This window comes from Nothobranchius furzeri, chromosome 6 (assembly GCF_043380555.1).
Source record: "Nothobranchius furzeri strain GRZ-AD chromosome 6, NfurGRZ-RIMD1, whole genome shotgun sequence".
Lineage (NCBI taxonomy): Eukaryota > Metazoa > Chordata > Actinopteri > Cyprinodontiformes > Nothobranchiidae > Nothobranchius > Nothobranchius furzeri.
Window position 1 is genome coordinate 9,755,974 of NC_091746.1, and position 24,286 is coordinate 9,780,259.

Below are 24,286 nucleotides of genomic sequence, written 5' to 3' on the forward strand. Positions count from 1 at the left end.
GTTTCAGCCTGATTGGACCTTGTTTTCACACAAATGAACCCAGAATGATGTGAAATTGTGCTTCGTGCAACATAATTCTGGGTGCAATTTAAAAGCTATAAGTGCTAATGACTCCATTCCTTTTTGTGGTTCTAGGGGCTGTTGATTGGAGTACACTAAAACAAACCTGATCGCTCTAGGACATTCAGAAGCCAAGTTATAAGCCCACAAATGTGTAACTGGACTACTTCTTTAAATTGACACCAGATCCGGTGACCTTTGAGACATTGTTTGACCCCCTTAGGAAAGTGCTATCATCATGAAACCTTCAGATCACTTACAACTCAATAGATTCTACCTTCATGTAACGTTTCAGCCTGATTGGACCTTGTTTTCACACAAATGAACCCAGAATGATGTGAAATTGTGCTTCGTGCAACATAATTCTGGGTGCCATTTACAAACCATAAGTGCTAATGACTCCATTCCTTTTTGTGGTTGTAGGGGCTGTAGATTGGAGTGCACTAAAACAAACCTAACCTCTCTAGGACATTCAGAAGCCAAGTTATAAGCCCACAAAGGTGTAACTGGACTACTTCTTTAAATTGACACCAGATCCGGTGACCTTTGGGACATGGTTTGACCCCCTTAGGAAAGTGCTATCATCATGAAATGTTCAGATCCCTTACAACTCAATAGATTCTACCTTCTTGTAACGTTTCAGCCTGATTGGACCTTGTTTTCACACAAATGGACCCAGAATGATGTGAAATAGTGCTTCGTGCAACATAATTCTGGGTGCCATTTACAAACCATAAGTGCTAATGACTCCATTCCTTTTTGTGGTTGTAGGGGCTGTTGATTGGAGTACACTAAAATAAACTTGATCTCTCTAGGACATTCAGAAGCCAAGTTATAAGCCCACACATGTGTAACTGGACTACTTCTTTAAATTGACACCAGATCCGGTGACCTTTGGGACATGGTTTGACCCCCTTAGGAAAGTGCTATCATCATGAAACGTTCAGATCACTTACAACTCAATAGATTCTACCTTCCTGTAACGTTTCAGCCTAATTGGACCTTGTTTTCACACAAATGGACCCAGAATGATGTGAAATAGTGCTTCGTGCAACATAATTCTGGGTGCCATTCAAAAACCATAAGTGCTAATGACTCCATTCCTTTTTGTGGTTGTAGGGGCTGTTGATTGGAGTACACTAAAATAAACCTGATCTCTCTAGGACATTCAGAAGCCAAGTTATAAGCCCACAAATGTGTAACTGGACTACTTCTTTAAATTGACACCAGATCCGGTGACCTTTGGGACATGGTTTGACCCCCTTAGGAAAGTGCTATCATCATGAAACGTTCAGATCACTTACAACTCAATAGATTCTACCTTCCTGTAACGTTTCAGCCTGATTGGACCTTGTTTTCACACAAATGGACCCAGAATCATGTGAAATTGTGCTTCGTGCAACATAATTCTGGGTGCCATTTAAAACCATAAGTGCTAATGACTCCATTCCTTTTTGCGGTTGTAGGGGCTGTTGATTGGAGTATACTAAAACAAACCTGATCTCTCTAGGACATTCAGAAGCCACGTTATAAGCCCACAAATGTGTAACTGGACTACTTTTTTAAATTGACACCAGATCCGGTGACCTTTGGCACATGGTTTGAACCCCTTAGGAAAGTGCTATCATCATGAAACGTTCAGATCACTTACAACTCAATAGATTCTACCTTCCTGTAATGTTTCAGCCTGATTGGACCTTGTTTTCACACAAATGAACCCAGAATTATGTGAAATTGTGCTTCGTGCAACATAATTCTGGGTGCCATTTACAAACCATAAGAGCTAATGACTCCATTCCTTTTTGTGGTTTTAGGGGCTGTTGATTGGAGTACACTAAAACAAACTAACCTCTCTAGGACATTCAGAAGCCAAGATATAAGCCCACAAAGGTGTAACTGGACTACTACTTTAAAGTGACACCAGGCCCGGTGACCTTTGGGACATGGTTTTACCCCCTATAGGAATGTGCGATCATCTTGAAACGTTCAGATCACTTACAACTCAATAGATTCTAACTTCCTGTAACGTTTCAGCCTGATTGGACCTTGTTTTCACACAAATGAACCCAGAATGATGTGAAAGTGTGCTTCGTGCAACATAATTCTGGGTGCCATTTAAAAACCATAAGTGCTAATGACTCCATTCCTCTTTGGGGTAATGGGGGCTGTTAACTGGAGTACTCTAAAACAAACCTGACCTCTCTTGGATATTCAGAAGCCAAGTTATAAGCCCACAAATGTGTAACTGGACTACTTCTTTAAAGTGACACCAGGCCCGGTGACCTTTGGGACATGGGTTGACCCCCTATAGGAATGTGCGATCATCATGAAACGTTCAGATCACTTACAACTCAATAGATTCTACCTTCTTGTAACGTTTCAGCCTGATTGGACCTTGTTTTCACACAAATGGACCCAGAATGAAGTGAAATTGTGCTTCGTGCAACATAATTCTGGGTGCCATTTACAAACCATAAGTGCTAATGACTCCATTCCTTTTTGTGATTGTAGGGGCTGTTGATTGGAGTACACTAAAACAAATCTGATCTCTCTAGGACATTCAGAAGCCAAGTTATAAGCCCACAAATGTGTAACTGGACTACTTCTTTAAATTGACACCAGATCCGGTGACCTTTGGGACATGGTTTGACCCCCTTAGGAAAGTGCTATCATCATGAAACGTTCAGATCACTTACAACTCAATAGATTCTACCTTCTTGTAACGTTTCAGCCTGATTGGACCTTGTTTTCACACAAATGGACCCAGAATGATGTGAAATTGTGCTTCGTGCAACATAATTCTGGGTGCCATTTACAAACCATAAGTGCTAATGACTCCATTCCTTTTTGTGGTTGTAGGGGCTGTTGATTGGAGTACACTAAAACAAACCTGATCTCTCTAGGACATTCAGAAGCCAAGTTATAAGCCCACAAATGTGTAACTGGACTACTTCTTTAAAGTGACACCAGGCCCGGTGACCTTTGGGACATGGTTTGACCCCCTATAGGAATGTGCGATCATCATGAAACGTTCAGATCACTTACAACTCAATAGATTCTACCTTCTTGTAACGTTTCAGCCTGATTGGACCTTGTTTTCACACAAATGAACCCAGAATGATGTGAAATTGTGCTTCGTGCAACATAATTCTGGGTGCCATTTACAAACCATAAGTGCTAATGACTCCATTCCTTTTTGTGGTTGTAGGGGCTGTTGATTGGAGTACACTAAAACAAACCTAACCTCTCTAGGACATTCAGAAGACAAGTTATAAGCCCACAAAGATGTAACTGGACTACTTCTTTAAAGTGACTCCAGGCCCGGTGACCTTTGGGACATGGTTTTACCCCCTATAGGAATGTGCGATCATCTTGAAACGTTCAGATCACTTACAACTCAATAGATTCTACCTTCTTATAGCGTTTCAGCCTGATTGGACCTTGTTTTCACACAAATGGACCCAGAATGAAGTGAAATTGTGCTTCGTGCAACATAATTCTGGGTGCCATTTACAAACCATAAGTGCTAATGACTCCATTCCTTTTTGTGGTTGTAGGGGCTGTTGATTGGAGTACACTAAAACAAACCTGATCTCTCTAGGACATTCAGAAGCCAAGTTATAAGCCCACAAATGTGTAACTGGACTACTTCTTTAAAGTGACACCAGATCCGGTGACCTTTGGGACATGGTTTGACCCCCTTAGGAAAGTGCTATCATCATGAAACGTTCAGATCACTTACAACTCAAGAGATTCTACCTTCTTGTAAAGTTTCAGCCTGATTGGACCTTGTTTTCACACAAATGGACCCAGAATGATGTGAAATTGTGCTTCGTGCAACATAATTCTGGGTGCCATTTACAAACCATAAGTGCTAATGACTCCATTCCTTTTTGTGGTTGTAGGGGCTGTTGATTGGAGTACACTAAAACAAACCTGATCTCTCTAGGACATTCAGAAGCCAAGTTATAAGCCCACAAATGTGTAACTGGACTAATTCTTTAAAGTGACACCAGATCCGGTGACCTTTGCGACATGGTTTGACCCCCTTAGGAAAGTGCTATCATCATGAAACGTTCAGATCACTTACAACTCAATAGATTCTACCTTCCTGTAACGTTTCTGCCTGATTGGACCTTGTTTTCACACAAATGAACCCAGAATGATGTGAAATTGTGCTTCGTGCAACATAATTCTGGGTGCCATTTACAAACCATAAGTGCTAATGACTCCATTCCTTTTTGTGGTTGTAGGGGCTGTAGATTGGAGTGCACTAAAACAAACCTAACCTCTCTAGGACATTCAGAAGCCAAGTTATAAGCCCACAAAGGTGTAACTGGACTACTTCTTTAAATTGACACCAGATCCGGTGACCTTTGGGACATGGTTTGACCCCCTTAGGAAAGTGCTATCATCATGAAATGTTCAGATCCCTTACAACTCAATAGATTCTACCTTCTTGTAACGTTTCAGCCTGATTGGACCTTGTTTTCACACAAATGGACCCAGAATGATGTGAAATAGTGCTTCGTGCAACATAATTCTGGGTGCCATTTACAAACCATAAGTGCTAATGACTCCATTCCTTTTTGTGGTTGTAGGGGCTGTTGATTGGAGTACACTAAAATAAACTTGATCTCTCTAGGACATTCAGAAGCCAAGTTATAAGCCCACACATGTGTAACTGGACTACTTCTTTAAATTGACACCAGATCCGGTGACCTTTGGGACATGGTTTGACCCCCTTAGGAAAGTGCTATCATCATGAAACGTTCAGATCACTTACAACTCAATAGATTCTACCTTCCTGTAACGTTTCAGCCTAATTGGACCTTGTTTTCACACAAATGGACCCAGAATGATGTGAAATAGTGCTTCGTGCAACATAATTCTGGGTGCCATTCAAAAACCATAAGTGCTAATGACTCCATTCCTTTTTGTGGTTGTAGGGGCTGTTGATTGGAGTACACTAAAATAAACCTGATCTCTCTAGGACATTCAGAAGCCAAGTTATAAGCCCACAAATGTGTAACTGGACTACTTCTTTAAATTGACACCAGATCCGGTGACCTTTGGGACATGGTTTGACCCCCTTAGGAAAGTGCTATCATCATGAAACGTTCAGATCACTTACAACTCAATAGATTCTACCTTCCTGTAACGTTTCAGCCTGATTGGACCTTGTTTTCACACAAATGGACCCAGAATCATGTGAAATTGTGCTTCGTGCAACATAATTCTGGGTGCCATTTAAAACCATAAGTGCTAATGACTCCATTCCTTTTTGCGGTTGTAGGGGCTGTTGATTGGAGTATACTAAAACAAACCTGATCTCTCTAGGACATTCAGAAGCCACGTTATAAGCCCACAAATGTGTAACTGGACTACTTTTTTAAATTGACACCAGATCCGGTGACCTTTGGCACATGGTTTGAACCCCTTAGGAAAGTGCTATCATCATGAAACGTTCAGATCACTTACAACTCAATAGATTCTACCTTCCTGTAATGTTTCAGCCTGATTGGACCTTGTTTTCACACAAATGAACCCAGAATTATGTGAAATTGTGCTTCGTGCAACATAATTCTGGGTGCCATTTACAAACCATAAGAGCTAATGACTCCATTCCTTTTTGTGGTTTTAGGGGCTGTTGATTGGAGTACACTAAAACAAACTAACCTCTCTAGGACATTCAGAAGCCAAGATATAAGCCCACAAAGGTGTAACTGGACTACTACTTTAAAGTGACACCAGGCCCGGTGACCTTTGGGACATGGTTTTACCCCCTATAGGAATGTGCGATCATCTTGAAACGTTCAGATCACTTACAACTCAATAGATTCTAACTTCCTGTAACGTTTCAGCCTGATTGGACCTTGTTTTCACACAAATGAACCCAGAATGATGTGAAAGTGTGCTTCGTGCAACATAATTCTGGGTGCCATTTAAAAACCATAAGTGCTAATGACTCCATTCCTCTTTGGGGTAATGGGGGCTGTTAACTGGAGTACTCTAAAACAAACCTGACCTCTCTTGGATATTCAGAAGCCAAGTTATAAGCCCACAAATGTGTAACTGGACTACTTCTTTAAAGTGACACCAGGCCCGGTGACCTTTGGGACATGGGTTGACCCCCTATAGGAATGTGCGATCATCATGAAACGTTCAGATCACTTACAACTCAATAGATTCTACCTTCTTGTAACGTTTCAGCCTGATTGGACCTTGTTTTCACACAAATGGACCCAGAATGAAGTGAAATTGTGCTTCGTGCAACATAATTCTGGGTGCCATTTACAAACCATAAGTGCTAATGACTCCATTCCTTTTTGTGATTGTAGGGGCTGTTGATTGGAGTACACTAAAACAAATCTGATCTCTCTAGGACATTCAGAAGCCAAGTTATAAGCCCACAAATGTGTAACTGGACTACTTCTTTAAATTGACACCAGATCCGGTGACCTTTGGGACATGGTTTGACCCCCTTAGGAAAGTGCTATCATCATGAAACGTTCAGATCACTTACAACTCAATAGATTCTACCTTCTTGTAACGTTTCAGCCTGATTGGACCTTGTTTTCACACAAATGGACCCAGAATGATGTGAAATTGTGCTTCGTGCAACATAATTCTGGGTGCCATTTACAAACCATAAGTGCTAATGACTCCATTCCTTTTTGTGGTTGTAGGGGCTGTTGATTGGAGTACACTAAAACAAACCTGATCTCTCTAGGACATTCAGAAGCCAAGTTATAAGCCCACAAATGTGTAACTGGACTACTTCTTTAAAGTGACACCAGGCCCGGTGACCTTTGGGACATGGTTTGACCCCCTATAGGAATGTGCGATCATCATGAAACGTTCAGATCACTTACAACTCAATAGATTCTACCTTCTTGTAACGTTTCAGCCTGATTGGACCTTGTTTTCACACAAATGAACCCAGAATGATGTGAAATTGTGCTTCGTGCAACATAATTCTGGGTGCCATTTACAAACCATAAGTGCTAATGACTCCATTCCTTTTTGTGGTTGTAGGGGCTGTTGATTGGAGTACACTAAAACAAACCTAACCTCTCTAGGACATTCAGAAGACAAGTTATAAGCCCACAAAGATGTAACTGGACTACTTCTTTAAAGTGACTCCAGGCCCGGTGACCTTTGGGACATGGTTTTACCCCCTATAGGAATGTGCGATCATCTTGAAACGTTCAGATCACTTACAACTCAATAGATTCTACCTTCTTATAGCGTTTCAGCCTGATTGGACCTTGTTTTCACACAAATGGACCCAGAATGAAGTGAAATTGTGCTTCGTGCAACATAATTCTGGGTGCCATTTACAAACCATAAGTGCTAATGACTCCATTCCTTTTTGTGGTTGTAGGGGCTGTTGATTGGAGTACACTAAAACAAACCTGATCTCTCTAGGACATTCAGAAGCCAAGTTATAAGCCCACAAATGTGTAACTGGACTACTTCTTTAAAGTGACACCAGATCCGGTGACCTTTGGGACATGGTTTGACCCCCTTAGGAAAGTGCTATCATCATGAAACGTTCAGATCACTTACAACTCAAGAGATTCTACCTTCTTGTAAAGTTTCAGCCTGATTGGACCTTGTTTTCACACAAATGGACCCAGAATGATGTGAAATTGTGCTTCGTGCAACATAATTCTGGGTGCCATTTACAAACCATAAGTGCTAATGACTCCATTCCTTTTTGTGGTTGTAGGGGCTGTTGATTGGAGTACACTAAAACAAACCTGATCTCTCTAGGACATTCAGAAGCCAAGTTATAAGCCCACAAATGTGTAACTGGACTAATTCTTTAAAGTGACACCAGATCCGGTGACCTTTGCGACATGGTTTGACCCCCTTAGGAAAGTGCTATCATCATGAAACGTTCAGATCACTTACAACTCAATAGATTCTACCTTCCTGTAACGTTTCTGCCTGATTGGACCTTGTTTTCACACAAATGAACCCAGAATGATGTGAAATTGTGCTTCGTGCAACATAATTCTGGGTGCCATTTACAAACCATAAGTGCTAATGACTCCATTCCTTTTTGTGGTTGTAGGGGCTGTTGATTGGAGTACATTAAAACAAACCTGATCTCTCTAGGACATTCAGAAGCCAAGTTATAAGCCTACAAAGATGTAACTGGACTACTTCTTTAAAGTGACACCAGGACCGGTGACCTTTGGGACATGGTTTTACCCCCTATAGGAATGTGCGATCATCTTGAAACGTTCAGATCACTTACAACTCAATAGATTCTACCTTCCTGTAACGTTTCAGCCTGATTGGACCTTGTTTTCACACAAATGGACCCAGAATGATGTGAAATTGTGCTTCGTGCAACATAACTCTGGGTGCCATTTAAGAACCATAAGTGCTAATGACTCCATTCCTTTTTGTGGTTGTAGGGGCTGTTGATTGGAGTACACTAAAACAAACCTGATCTCTCTAGGACATTCAGAAGCCAAGTTATAAGCCCACAAAGGTGTAACTGGACTACTTCTTTAAAGTGACACCAGGCCCGGTGACCTTTGGGACATGGTTTGACCCCTATAGGAAAGTGCTATCATCATGAAAGGTTCAGATCACTTACAACTCAATAGATTCTACCTTCCTGTAACGTTTCTGCCTGATTGGACCTTGTTTTCACAAAAATGAACCCAGAATGATGTGAAATTTTGCTTCGTGCAACATAATTCTGGGTGCCATTTACAAACCATAAGTGCTAATGACTCCATTCCTTTTTGTGGTTGTATGGGCTGTTGATTGGAGTACATTAAAACAAACCTGACCTCTCTAGGACATTCAGAAGACAAGTTATAAGCCCACAAATGTGTAACTGGACTACTACTTTAAATTGACACCAGATCCGGTGACCTTTGGGACATGGTTTGACCCCCTTAGGAAAGTGCTATCATCATGAAACGTTCAGATCACTTACAACTCAATAGATTCTACCTTCCTGTAACGTTTCAGCCTGATTGGACCTTGTTTTCACACAAATGAACCCAGAATGATGTGAAATTGTGCTTCGTGCAACATAATTCTGGGTGCCATTTAAAAACCATAAGTGCTAATGACTCCATTCCTTTTTGTGGTTGTAGGGGCTGTTGATTGGAGTATACTAAAACAAACCTGATCTCTCTAGGACATTCAGAAGCCAAGTTATAAGCCCACAAATGTGTAACTGGACTACTTCTTTAGACACCAGATCCGGTGACCTTTGGGACATGGTTTGACCCCCTTAGGGAAGTGCTATCATCATGAAACGTTCAGATCACTTACAACTTAATAGATTCTACCTTCCTGTAATGTTTCAGCCTGATTGGACCTTGTTTTCACACAAATGGACCCAGAATGATGTGAAATTGTGCTTCGTGCAACATAATTCTGGGTGCCATTTACAAACCATAAGTGCTAATGACTCCATTCCTTTTTGTGGTTGTAGGGGCTGTTGATTGGAGTACACTAAAACAAACCTGATCTCTCTAGGACATTCAGAAGCCAAGTTTTAAGCCCACAAATGTGTAACTGGACTACTTCTTTAAATTGACACCAGATCCGGTGACCTTTGGGACATGGTTTGACCCCCTTAGGAAAGCGCTATCATCATGAAACGTTCAGATCCCTTACAACTCAATAGATTCTACCTTCCTGTAACATTTCAGCCTGATTGGACCTTGTTTTCATACAAATGAACCCAGAATGATGTGAAATTGTGCTTCGTGCAACATAATTCTGGGTGCCATTTACAAACCATAAGTGCTAATGACTCCATTCCTTTTTGTGGTTGTAGGGGCTTTTGATTGGAATACACTAAAACAAACCTAACCTCTCTAGAACATTCAGAAGCCAAGTTATAAGCCCACAAAGGTGTAACTGGACTACTTCTTTAAATTGACACCAGATCCGGTGACCTTTGGGACATGGTTTGACCCCCTTAGGAAAGTGCTATCATCATGAAACGTTCAGATCACTTACAACTCAATAGATTCTACCTTCCTGTAACGTTTCAGCCTGATTGGACCTTGTTTTCACACAAATGAACCCAGAATGATGTGAAATTGTGCTTCGTGCAACATAATTCTGGGTGCCATTTAAAAACCATAAGTGCTAATGACTCCATTCCTTTTTGTGGTTGTAGGGGCTGTTGATTGGAGTATACTAAAACAAACCTGATCTCTCTAGGACATTCAGAAGCCAAGTTATAAGCCCACAAATGTGTAACTGGACTACTTCTTTAGACACCAGATCCGGTGACCTTTGGGACATGGTTTGACCCCCTTAGGGAAGTGCTATCATCATGAAACGTTCAGATCACTTACAACTTAATAGATTCTACCTTCCTGTAATGTTTCAGCCTGATTGGACCTTGTTTTCACACAAATGGACCCAGAATGATGTGAAATTGTGCTTCGTGCAACATAATTCTGGGTGCCATTTACAAACCATAAGTGCTAATGACTCCATTCCTTTTTGTGGTTGTAGGGGCTGTTGATTGGAGTACACTAAAACAAACCTGATCTCTCTAGGACATTCAGAAGCCAAGTTTTAAGCCCACAAATGTGTAACTGGACTACTTCTTTAAATTGACACCAGATCCGGTGACCTTTGGGACATGGTTTGACCCCCTTAGGAAAGCGCTATCATCATGAAACGTTCAGATCCCTTACAACTCAATAGATTCTACCTTCCTGTAACATTTCAGCCTGATTGGACCTTGTTTTCATACAAATGAACCCAGAATGATGTGAAATTGTGCTTCGTGCAACGTAATTCTGGGTGCCATTTACAAACCATAAGTGCTAATGACTCCATTCCTTTTTGTGGTTGTAGGGGCTTTTGATTGGAGTACACTAAAACAAACCTAACCTCTCTAGAACATTCAGAAGCCAAGTTATAAGCCCACAAAGGTGTAACTGGACTACTTCTTTAAAGTGACATCAGGCCCGGTGACATTTGGGACCTGGTTTGACCCCCTATAGGAATGTGCGATCATCTTGAAACGTTCAGATCACTTACAACTCAATAGATTCTACCTTCCTGTAACGTTTCAGCCTGATTGGACCTTGTTTTTACACAAATGAACCCAGAATGATGTGAAATTGTGCTTCGTGCAACATAATTCTGGGTGCCATTTAAAAACCATAAGTGCTAATGACTCCATTCCTTTTTGTGGTTGTAGGGGCTGTTGATTGGAGTACACTAAAATAAACCTGATCGCTCTAGAACATTCAGAAGCCAAGGTTTAAGCCCACAAATGTGTAACTGGACTACTTCTTTAAATTGACACCAGATCCGGTGACCTTTGGGACATGGTTTGACCCCCTTAGGAAAGTGCTATCATCATGAAACGTTCAGATCACTTACAACGCAATAGATTCTACCTTCCTGTAACGTTTCAGCCTGATTGGACCTTGTTTTCACACAAATGAACCCAGAATGATGTGAAATTGTGCTTCGTGCAACATAATTCTGGGTGCCATTTAAAAACCATAAGTCTAATGACTCCATTCCTTTTTGTGGTTGTAGGGGCTGTTGATTGGAGTATACTAAAACAAACCTGATCTCTCTAGGACATTCAGAAGCCAAATTATAAGCCCACAAATTTGTAACTGGACTACTTCTTTAGACACCAGATCCGGTGACCTTTGGGACATGGTTTGACCCCCTTAGGAAAGTGCTATCATCATGAAACGTTCAGATCACTTACAACTCAATAGATTCTACCTTCCTGTAATGTTTCAGCCTGATTGGACCTTGTTGTCACACAAATGAACCCAGAATGATGTGAAATTGTGCTTCGTGCAACATAATTCTGGGTGCCATTTAAAAACCATAAGTGCTAATGTCTCCATTCCTTTTTGTTGTTCTAGGGGCTGTTGATTGGAGTACACTAAAACAAACCTGATCGCTCTAGGACATTCAGAAGCCAAGTTATAAGCCCACAAATGTGTAACTGGACTACTTCTTTAAATTGACACCAGATCCGGTGACCTTTGAGACATGGTTTGACCCCCTTAGGAAAGTGCTATCATCATGAAACCTTCAGATCACTTACAACTCAATAGATTCTACCTTCATGTAACGTTTCAGCCTGATTGGACCTTGTTTTCACACAAATGGACCCAGAATGATGTGAAATTGTGCTTCGTGCAACATAATTCTGGGTGCCATTTAAAAACCATAAGTGCTAATGACTCCATTCCTTTTTGTGGTTGTAGGGGCTGTTGATTGGAGTACACTAAAACAAACCTGATCGCTCTAGGACATTCAGAATCCAAGTTATAAGCCCACAAATGTGTAACTGGACAACTTCTTTAAATTGACACCAGATCCGGTGACTTTTGGGACATGGTTTGACCCCCTTAGGAAAGTGCTATCATCATGAAACGTTCAGATCACTTACAACTCAATAGATTCTACCTTCCTGTAACGTTTCAGCCTGATTGGACCTTGTTTTCACACAAATGGACCCAGAATGATGTGAAATAGTGCTTCGTGCAACATAATTCTGGGTGCCATTTACAATCCATAAGTGCTAATGACTCCATTCCTTTTTGTGGATGTAGGGGCTTTTGATTGGAGTACACTACAATAAACCTGATCTCTCTAGGACATTCAGAAGCCAAGATATAAGCCCACAAATGTGTAACTGGACTACTTCTTTAAATTGACACCAGATCCGGTGACCTTTGGGACATGGTTTGACCCCCTTAGGAAAGTGCTATCATCATTAAACGTTCAGATCACTTACAACTCAATAGATTCTACCTTCCTGTAACGTTTCAGCCTGATTGGACCTTGTTTTCACACAAATGAACCCAGAATGATGTGAAATTGTGCTTCGTGCAACATAATTCTGGGTGCCATTTACAAACCATAAGTGCTAATGACTCCATTCCTTTTTGTGGTTGTAGGGGCTGTAGATTGGAGTACACTAAAACAAACCTAACCTCTCTAGGACATTCAGAAGCCAAGTTATAAGCCCACAAAGGTGTAACTGGACTACTTCTTTAAATTGACACCAGATCCGGTGACCTTTGGGACATGGTTTGACCCCCTTAGGAAAGTGCTATCATCATGAAATGTTCAGATCACTTACAACTCAATAGATTCTACCTTCTTGTAACGTTTCAGCCTGATTGGACCTTGTTTTCACACAAATGGACCCAGAATGATGTGAAATAGTGCTTCGTGAAACATAATTCTGGGTGCCATTTACAAACCATAAGTGCTAATGACTCCATTCCTTTTTGTGGTTGTAGGGGCTGTTGATTGGAGTACACTAAAATAAACTTGATCTCTCTAGGACATTCAGAAGCCAAGTTATAAGCCCACACATGTGTAACTGGACTACTTCTTTAAATTGACACCAGATCCGGTGACCTTTGGGACATGGTTTGACCCCCATAGGAAAGTGCTATCATCATGAAACGTTCAGATCACTTACAACTCAATAGATTCTACCTTCCTGTAACGTTTCAGCCTGATTGGACCTTGTTTTCACACAAATGGACCCATAATGATGTGAAATAGTGCTTCGTGCAACATAATTCTGGGTGCCATTTACAAACCATAAGTGCTAATGACTCCATTCCTTTTTGTGGTTGTAGGGGCTGTTGATTGGAGTACACTAAAACAAACCTGATCTCTCTAGGACATTCAGAAGCCAAGTTATAAGCCCACAAATGTGTAACTGGACTACTCCTTTAAATTGACTTCAGATCCGGTGACCTTTGGGACATGGTTTGACCCCCTTAGGAAAGTGCTATCATCATGAAACGTTCAGATCACTTACAACTCAATAGATTCTACCTTCCTGTAACGTTTCAGCCTGATTGGACCTTGTTTTCACACAAATGATTCCAGAATGATGTGAAATTGTGCTTTGTGCAACATAATTCTGGGTGCCATTTAAAAACCATAAGTGCTAATGACTCCATTCCTTTTTGTGGTTGTAAGGGCTGTTGATTGGAGTACACTAAAACAAACCTGATCGCTCTAGGACATTCAGAAGCCAAGTTATAAGCCCACAAATGTGTAACTGGACTACTTCTTTAAATTGACACCAGATCCGGTGACCTTTGGGACATGGTTTGACCCCCTTAGGAAAGTGCTATCATCATGAAACGTTCAGATCACTTACAACTCAATAGATTATACCTTCCTGTAACATTTCAGCCTGATTGGACCTTGTTTTCATACAAATGAACCCAGAATTATGTGAAATTGTGCTTCGTGTAACGTAATTCTGGGTGCCATTTACAAACCATAAGTGCTAATGACTCCATTCCTTTTTGTGTTTGTAGGGGCTTTTGATTGGAGTACACTAAAACAAACCTAACCTCTCTAGGACATTCAGAAGCCAAGTTATAAGCCCACAAAGGTGTAACTGGACTACTTCTTTAAAGTGACATCAGACCCGGTGACATTTGGGACCTGGTTTGACCCCCTATTGGAATGTGCGATCATCTTGAAACGTTCAGATCACTTACAACTCAATAGATTCTACCTTCCTGTATTGTTTCAGCCTGATTGGACCTTGTTTTTACACAAATGAACCCAGAATGATGTGAAATTGTGCTTCGTGCAACATAATTCTGGGTGCCATTTAAAAACCATAAGTGCTAATGACTCCATTCCTTTTTCTGGTTGTAGGGGCTGTTGATTGGAGTACACTAAAACAAACCTGATCGCTCTAGCACATTCAGAAGCCAAGGTTTAAGCCCACAAATGTGTAACTGGACTACTTCTTTAAATTGACACCAGATCCGGTGACCTTTGGGACATGGTTTGACCCCCTTAGGAAAGTGCTATCATCATGAAACGTTCAGATCACTTACAACGCAATAGATTCTACCTTCCTGTAACGTGTCAGCCTGATTGGACCTTGTTTTCACACAAATGAACCCAGAATGATGTGAAATTGTGCTTCGTGCAACATAATTCTGGGTGCCATTTAAAAACCATAAGTCTAATGACTCCATTCCTTTTTGTGGTTGTAGGGGCTGTTGATTGGAGTATACTAAAACAAACCTGATCTCTCTAGGACATTCAGAAGCCACGTTATAAGCCCACAAATTTGTAACTGGACTACTTCTTTAGACACCAGATCCGGTGACCTTTGGGACATGGTTTGACCCCCTTAGGAAAGTGCTATCATCATAAAACGTTCAGATCACTTACAACTCAATAGATTCTACCTTCCTGTAACGTTTCAGCCTGATTGGACCTTGTTGTCACACAAATGAACCCAGAATGATGTGAAATTGTGCTTCGTGCAACATAATTCTGGGTGCCATTTAAAAACCATAAGTGCTAATGTCTCCATTCCTTTTTGTTGTTCTAGGGGCTGTTGATTGGAGTACACTAAAACAAACCTGATCGCTCTAGGACATTCAGAAGCCAAGTTATAAGCCCACAAATGTTTAACTGGACTACTTCTTTAAATTGACACCAGATCCGGTGACCTTTGAGACATGGTTTGACCCCCTTAGGAAAGTGCTATCATCATGAAACCTTCAGATCACTTACAACTCAGTAGATTCTACCTTCATGTAACGTTTCAGCCTGATTGGACCTTGTTTTCACACAATTGAACCCAGAATGATGTGAAATTGTGCTTCGTGCAACATAATTCTGGGTGCCATTTAAAAGCCATAAGTGCTAATGACTCCATTCCTTTTTGTGGTTGTAGGGGCTGTTGATTGGAGTACACTAAAACAAACCTGATCGCTCTAGGACATTCAGAAGCCAAGTTATAAGCCCACAAATGTGTAACTGGACAACTTCTTTAAATTGACACCAGATCCGGTGACTTTTGGGACATGGTTTGACCCCCTTAGGAAAGTGCTATCATCATGAAACGTTCAGATCACTTACAACTCAATAGATTCTACCTTCCTGTAACGTTTCAGCCTGATTGGACCTTGTTTTCACACAAATGGACCCAGAATGATGTGAAATAGTGCTTCGTGCAACATAATTCTGGGTGCCATTTACAATCCATAAGTGCTAATGACTCCATTCCTTTTTGTGGTTGTAGGGGCTGTTGATTGGAGTACACTACAATAAACCTGATCTCTCTAGAACATTCAGAAGCCAAGATATAAGCCCACAAATGTGTAACTGGACTACTTCTTTAAATTGACACCAGATCCGGTGACCTTTGGGACATGGTTTGACCCCCTTAGGAAAGTGCTATCATCATGAAATGTTCAGATCACTTACAACTCAATAGGTTCTACCTTCTTGTAACGTTTCAGCCTGATTGGACCTTGTTTTCACACAAATGGACCCAGAATGATGTGAAATAGTGCTTCGTGCAACATAATTCTGGGTGCCATTTACAAACCATAAGTGCTAATGACTCCATTCCTTTTTGTGGTTGTAGGGGCTGTTGATTGGAGTACACTAAAATAAACTTGATCTCTCTAGGACATTCAGAAGCCAAGTTATAAGCCCACACATGTGTAACTGGACTACTTCTTTAAATTGACACCAGATCCGGTGACCTTTGGGACATGGTTTGACCCCCTTAGAAAAGTGCTATCATCATGAAACGTTCAGATCACTTACAACTCAATAGATTCTACCTTCCTGTAACATTTCAGCCTGATTGGACCTTGTTTTCACACAAATGGACCCATAATGATGTGAAATAGTGCTTCGTGCAACATAATTCTGGGTGCCATTTACAAACCATAAGTGCTAATGACTCCATTCCTTTTTGTGGTTGTAGGGGCTGTTGATTGGAGTACACTAAAATAAACCTGATCTCTCTAGGACATTCAGAAGCCAAGTTATAAGCCCACAAATGTGTAACTGGACTACTTCTTTAAATTGACACCAGATCCGGTGACCTTTGGGACATGGTTTGACCCCCTTAGGAAAGTGCTATCATCATGAAACGTTCAGATCACTTACAACTCAATAGATTCTAACTTCCTGTAACGTTTCAGCCTGATTGGACCTTGTTTTCACACAAATGAACCCAGAATGATGTGAAAGTGTGCTTTGTGCAACATAATTCTGGGTGCCATTTAAAAACCATAAGTGCTAATGACTCCATTACTTTTTGGGGTAATGGGGGCTGTTAATTGGAGCACACTAAAATAAACCTAACCTCTCTAGGACATTCAGAAGCCAAGTTATAAGCCCACAAAGATGTAACTGGTTTACTTCTTTAAAGTGACACAAGGCCCGGTGACCTTTGGGACATGGTTTTACCCCCTATAGGAATGTGCGATCATCTTGAAACGTTCAGATCAGTTACAACTCAATAGATTCTACCTTCTTATAGCGTTTCAGCCTGATTGGACCTTGTTTTCACACAAATGGACCCAGAATGAAGTGAAATTGTGCTTCGTGCAACATAATTCTGGGTGCCATTTACAAACCATAAGTGCTAATGACTCCATTCCTTTTTGTTGTTGTAGGGGCTGTTGATTGGAGTACACTAAAACAAACCTGATCTCTCTAGGACATTCAGAAGCCAAGTTATAAGCCCACAAATGTGTAACTGGACTACTTCTTTAAATTGACACCAGATCCAGTGACCTTTGGGACATGGTTTGACCCCCTTAGAAAGTGCTATCATCATGAAACGTTCAGATCACTTACAACTCAATAGATTCTACCTTCCTGTAACGTTTCAGCCTGATTGGACCTTGTTTTCACACAAATGGACCCAGAATGATGTGAAATTGTGCTTCGTGCAACATAATTCTGGGTGCCATTTACAAACCATAAGTGCTAATGACTCCATTCCTTTTTGTGGTTGTAGGGGCTGTTGATTGGAGTACACTAAAACAAACCTGATCTCTCTAGGACATTCAGAAGCCAAGTTATAAGCCCACAAAGGTGTAACTGGACTACTTCTTTAAAGTGACACCAGATCCGGTGACCTTTGCGACATGGTTTGACCCCCTTAGGAAAGTGCTATCATCATGAAACGTTCAGATCACTTACAACTCAATAGATTCTACCTTCCGGTAACGTTTCTGCCTGATTGGACCTTGTTTTCACACAAATGAACCCAGAATGATGTGAAATTGTGCTTCGTGCAACATAATTCTGGGTGCCATTTACAAACCATAAGTGCTAATGACTCCATTCCTTTTTGTGGTTGTAGGGGCTGTTGATTGGAGTACATTAAAACAAACCTGATCTTTCTAGGACATTCAGAAGCCAAGTTATAAGCCTACAAAGATGTAACTGGACTACTTCTTTAAAGTGACACCAGGCCCGGTGACCTTTGGGACATGGTTTTACCCCCTATAGGAATGTGCGATCATCTTGAAACGTTCAGATCACTTACAACTCAATAGATTCTACCTTCCTGTAACGTTTAAGCCTGATTGGACCTTGTTTTCACACAAATGGACCCAGAATGATGTGAAATTGTGCTTCTTGCAACATAATTCTGGGTGCCATTTAAGAACCATAAGTGCTAATGACTCCATTCCTTTTTGTGGTTGTAGGGGCTGTTGATTGGAGTACACTAAAACAACCCTGATCTCTCTAGGACATTCAGAAGCCAAGTTAGAAGCCCACAAATGTGTAACTGGACTACTTCTTTAAAGTGACACCAGGCCCGGTGACCTTTGGGACATGGTTTGACCCCCTATAGGAAAGTGCTATCATCATGAAACGTTCAGATCACTTACAACTCAATAGATTCTACCTTCCTGTAACGTTTCTGCCTGATTGGACCTTGTTTTCACACAAATGAACACAGAATGATGTGAAATTTTGCTTCGTGCAACATAATTCTGGGTGCCATTTACAAACCATAAGTGCTAATGACTCCATTCCTTTTTGTGTTTGTAGGGGCTGTTGATTGGAGTACATTAAAACAAAACTGACCTCTCTAGGACATTCAGAAGCCAAGTTATAAGCCCACAAATGTGTAACTGGACTACTACTTTAAATTGACACCAGATCCGGTGACATTTGGGACATGGTTTGACCCCCTTAGGAAAGTGCTATAATCATGAAACGTTCAGATCACTTACAACTCAATAGATTCTACCTTCCTGTAACGTTTCAGCCTGATTGGACCTTGTTTTCACACAAATGAACCCAGAATGATGTGAAATTGTGCTTCGTGCAACATAATTCTGGGTGCCATTTACAAACCATAAGTGCTAATGACTCCATTCCTTTTTGTGGTTGTAGGGGCTGTTGATTGGAGTACACTAAAACAAACCTGATCTCTCTAGGACATTCAGAAGCCAAGTTATATGCCCACAAATGTGTAACTGGACTACTTCTTTAAATTGACACCAGACCAGGTGACCTTTGGGACATGGTTTGACCCCCTTAGGAAAGTGCTATCATCATGAAACGTTCAGATCACTTACAACTCAATAGATTCTACCTTCCTGTAACATTTCAGCCTGATTGGACCTTGTTTTCATACAAATGAACCCAGAATGATGTGAAATTGTGCTTCGTGCAACGTAATTCTTGGTGCCATTTACAAACCATAAGTGCTAATGACTCCTTTCCTTTTTGTGGTTGTAGGGGCTTTTGATTGGAGTACACTAAAACAAACCTAACCTCTCTAGGACATTCAGAAGCCAAGTTATAAGCCCACAAAGGTGTAACTGGACTAATTCTTTAAAGTGACACCAGGCCCGGTGACATTCGGGACATGGTTTGACCCCCTATAGGAATGTGCGATCATCTTGAAACGTTCAGATCACTTACAACTCAATAGATTCTACCTTCCTGTATTGTTTCAGCCTGATTGGACCTTGTTTTTACACAAATGAACCCAGAATGATGTGAAATTGTGCTTCGTGCAACATAATTCTGGGTGCCATTTAAAAACCATAAGTCTAATGACTCCATTCATTTTCGTGGTTGTAGGGGCTGTTGATTGGAGTATACTAAAACAAACCTGATCTCTCTAGGACACTCAGAAGCCAAGTTATAAGCCCACAAATTTGTAAATGGACTACTTCTTTAGACACCAGATCCGGTGACCTTTGGGACATGGTTTGACCCCCTTAGGGAAGTGCTATCATCATGAAACGTTCAGATCACTTACAACTTAATAGATTCTACCTTCCTGTAATGTTTCAGCCTGATTGGACCTTGTTTTCACACAAATGGACCAAGAATGATGTGAAATTGTGCTTCGTGCAACATAATTCTGGGTGCCATTTACAAACCATAAGTGCTAATGACTCCATTCCTTTTTGTGGTTGTAGGGGCTGTTGATTGGAGTACACTAAAACAAACCTGACCTCTCTAGGACATTCAGAAGCCAAGTTATAAGTCCACAAATGTGTAACTGGACTCCTTCTTTAAAGTGACACCAGATCCGGTGACCTTTGGGACATGGTTTGACCCCCTTAGGAAAGTGCTATCATCATGAAACGTTCAGATCACTTACAACTCAATAGATTCTACCTTCCTGTAACGTTTCAGCCTGATTGGACCTTGTTTTCACACAAATGAACCCAGAATGATGTGAAATTGTGCTTCGTGCAACATAATTGTGGGTGCCATTTAAAAACCATAAGTGCTAATGACTCCATTCCTTTTTGTGGTTGTAGGGGCTGTTGATTGGAGTACACTAAAACAAACCTAACCTATCTAGGACATTCAGAAGCCAAGTTATAAGCCCACAAAGGTGTAACTGGACTACTTCTTTAAAGTGACACCAGATCCGGTGACCTTTGGGACATGGTTTGACCCCCTTAGGAAAGTGCTATCATCATGAAACGTTCAGATCACTTACAACTCAATAGATTCTACCTTCCTGTAACGTTTCAGCCTGATTGGACCTTGTTTTCACACAAATGGACCCAGAATGATGTGAAATTGTGCTTCGTGCAACATAATTCTGGGTGCCATTTACAAACCATAAGTGCTAATGACTCCATTCCTTTTTGTGGTTGTAGGGGCTGTTGATTGGAGTACACTAAAACAAACCTAACCTCTCTAGGACATTCAGAAGCCAAGTTATAAGCCCACAAAGGTGTAACTGGACTACTTCTTTAAAGTGACACCAGGCCCGGTGACCTTTGGGACATGGTTTTACCCCCTATAGGAATGTGCGATCATCTTGAAACGTTCAGATCACTTACAACTCAATAGATTCTACCTTCTTGTAGCGTTTCAGCCTGATTGGACCTTGTTTTCACACAAATGGACCCAGAATGATGTGAAATTGTGCTTCGTGCAACATAATTCTGGGTGCCATTTACAAACCATAAGTGCTAATGACTCCATTCCTTTTTGTGGTTGTAGGGGCTGTTGATTGCAGTACATTAAAACAAAACTGACCTCTCTAGGACATTCAGAAGCCAAGTTATAAGCCCACAAATGTGTATCTGGACTACTACTTTAAATTGACACCAGATCCGGTGACATTTGGGACATGGTTTGACCCCCTTAGGAAAGTGCTATCATCATGAAACGTTCAGATCACTTACAACTGAATAGATTCTACCTTCCTGTAACGTTTCAGCCTGATTGGACCTTGTTTTCACACAAATGAACCCAGAATGATGTGAAATTGTGCTTCGTGCAACATAATTCTGGGTGCCATTTAAAAACCATAAGTGCTAATGACTCCATTCCTTTTTGTGGTTGTAGGGGCTGTTGATTGGAGTATACTAAAACAAACCTGATCTCTCTAGGACATTCAGAAGCCAAGTTATAAGCCCACAAATGTGTAACTGGACTACTTCTTTAGACACCAGATCCGGTGACCTTTGGGACATGGTTTGACCCCTTTAGGGAAGTGCTATCATCATGAAACGTTCAGATCACTTACAACTTAATAGATTCTACCTTCCTGTAATGTTTCAGCCTGATTGGACCTTGTTTTCACACAAATGGACCCAGAATGATGTGAAATTGTGCTTCGTGCAACATAATTCTGGGTGCCATTTACAAACCATAAGTGCTAATGACTCCATTCCTTTTTGTGGTTGTAGGGGCTGTTGATTGGAGTACACTAAAACAAACCTGATCTCTCTAGGACATTCAGAAGCCAAGTTATATGCCCTCAAATGTGTAACTGGACTACTTCTTTAAATTGACACCAGATCCGGTGACCTTTGGGACATGGTTTGACCCCCTTAGGAAAGTGCTATCATCATGAAACGTTCAGATCATTTACAACTCAATAGATTCTACCTTCCTGTAACGTTTCAGCCTGATTGGACCTTGTTTTCACACAAATGAACACAGAATGATGTGAAATTGTGCTTCGTGCAACATAATTCTGGGTGCCATTTAAAAACCATACGTGCTAATGACTCCATTCCTTTTTGTGGTTGTAGGGGCTGTTGATTGGAGTACACTAAAACAAACCTGATCGCTCTAGGACATTAAGAAGCCAAGTTATAAGCCCACAAATGTGTAACTGGACTACTTCTTTAAATTGACACCAGATCCGGTGACCTTTGGGACATGGTTTGACCCCCTTAGGAAAGTGCTATCATCATGAAACGTTCAGATCACTTACAACTCAATAGATTCTACCTTCCTGTAACATTTCAGCCTGATTGGACCTTGTTTTCATACAAATGAACCCAGAATGATGTGAAATTGTGCTTCGTGCAACGTAATTCTGGGTGCCATTTACAAACCATAAGTGCTAATGACTCCTTTCCTTTTTGTGGTTGTAGGGGCTTTTGATTGGAGTACACTAAAACAAACCTAACCTCTCTAGGACATTCAGAAGCCAAGTTATAAGCCCACAAAGGTGTAACTGGACTACTTCTTTAAAGTGACACCAGGCCCGGTGACATTTGGGACATGGTTTGACCCCCTATAGGAATGTGCGATCATCTTGAAACGTTCAGATCACTTACAACTCAATAGATTCTACCTTCCTGTATTGTTTCAGCCTGATTGGACCTTGTTTTTACACAAATGAACCCAGAATGATGTGAAATTGTGCTTCGTGCAACATAATTCTGGGTGCCATTTAAAAACCATAAGTCTAATGACTCCATTCCTTTTCGTGGTTGTAGGGGCTGTTGATTGGAGTATACTAAAACAAACCTGATCTCTCTAGGACACTCAGAAGCCAAGTTATAAGCCCACAAATTTGTAAATGGACTACTTCTTTAGACACCAGATCCGGTGACCTTTGGGACATGGTTTGACCCCCTTAGGGAAGTGCTATCATCATGAAACGTTCAGATCACTTACAACTTAATAGATTCTACCTTCCTGTAATGTTTCAGCCTGATTGGACCTTGTTTTCACACAAATGGACCAAGAATGATGTGAAATTGTGCTTCGTGCAACATAATTCTGGGTGCCATTTACAAACCATAAGTGCTAATGACTCCATTCCTTTTTGTGGTTGTAGGGGCTGTTGATTGGAGTACACTAAAACAAACCTGACCTCTCTAGGACATTCAGAAGCCAAGTTATAAGTCCACAAATGTGTAACTGGACTCCTTCTTTAAAGTGACACCAGATCCGGTGACCTTTGGGACATGGTTTGACCCCCTTAGGAAAGTGCTATCATCATGAAACGTTCAGATCACTTACAACTCAATAGATTCTACCTTCCTGTAACGTTTCAGCCTGATTGGACCTTGTTTTCACACAAATGAACCCAGAATGATGTGAAATTGTGCTTTGTGCAACATAATTCTGGATGCCATTTAAAAACCATAAGTGCTAATGACTCCATTCCTTTTTGTGGTTGTAGGGGCTGTTGATTGGAGTACACTAAAACAAACCTAACCTATCTAGGACATTCAGAAGCCAAGTTATAAGCCCACAAAGGTGTAACTGGACTACTTCTTTAAAGTGACACCAGATCCGGTGAACTTTGGGACATGGTTTGACCCCCTTAGGAAAGTGCTATCATCATGAAACGTTCAGATCACTTACAACTCAATAGATTCTACCTTCCTGTAACGTTTCAGCCTGATTGGACCTTGTTTTCACACAAATGGACCCAGAATGATGTGAAATTGTGCTTCGTGCAACATAATTCTGGGTGCCATTTAAAAACCATAAGTGCTAATGACTCCATTCCTTTTTGTGGTTGTAGGGGCTGTTGATTGGAGTACACTAAAATAAACCTGATCTCTCTAGGACATTCAGAAGCCAAGTTATAAGCCCACAAATGTGTAATTGAACTACTTCTTTAAATTGACACCAGATCCGGTGACCTTTGGGACATGGTTTGACCCCCTTAGGAAAGTGCTAT